Source organism: Cynoglossus semilaevis, chromosome 4 (genome assembly GCF_000523025.1).
Source record: "Cynoglossus semilaevis isolate Cse_v1.0 chromosome 4, Cse_v1.0, whole genome shotgun sequence".
In the NCBI taxonomy this organism is placed as follows: Eukaryota; Metazoa; Chordata; class Actinopteri; order Pleuronectiformes; family Cynoglossidae; genus Cynoglossus; species Cynoglossus semilaevis.
In genome coordinates this window covers 14,590,626-14,590,955 of record NC_024310.1, presented here as the reverse complement: position 1 = coordinate 14,590,955, position 330 = coordinate 14,590,626, and positions in this window count along the sequence as shown.

Sequence of the window (330 nt, the reverse complement as noted above, 5' to 3'; positions counted from 1 at the left end):
TGATTCTTCCATTGAGATGTAACTGCTGTTGTCCAGATACCACAGTGAGAGTATTTCCTTTAGTGTACTCACCCATACTGAGTACCCTAACCCTTATATGATCCAGAGTCTGCTTTAGTCAGACCAACATTAGCCATTAGACACAAGTCAATTAAAAACATTAATATTAAGTAATGTAATATAACGAGTCCTCACATCCATGATAACTCATGCAGCCATGACAGCGTCATAGATAGAACTGTATGAATCCTTTATTTTACTCACCAAAACTTCTGTTCATTTTTAGACAAAGTCCCTCCTCCTCTCTTTCCTCAAGATGAGTTCAACGAC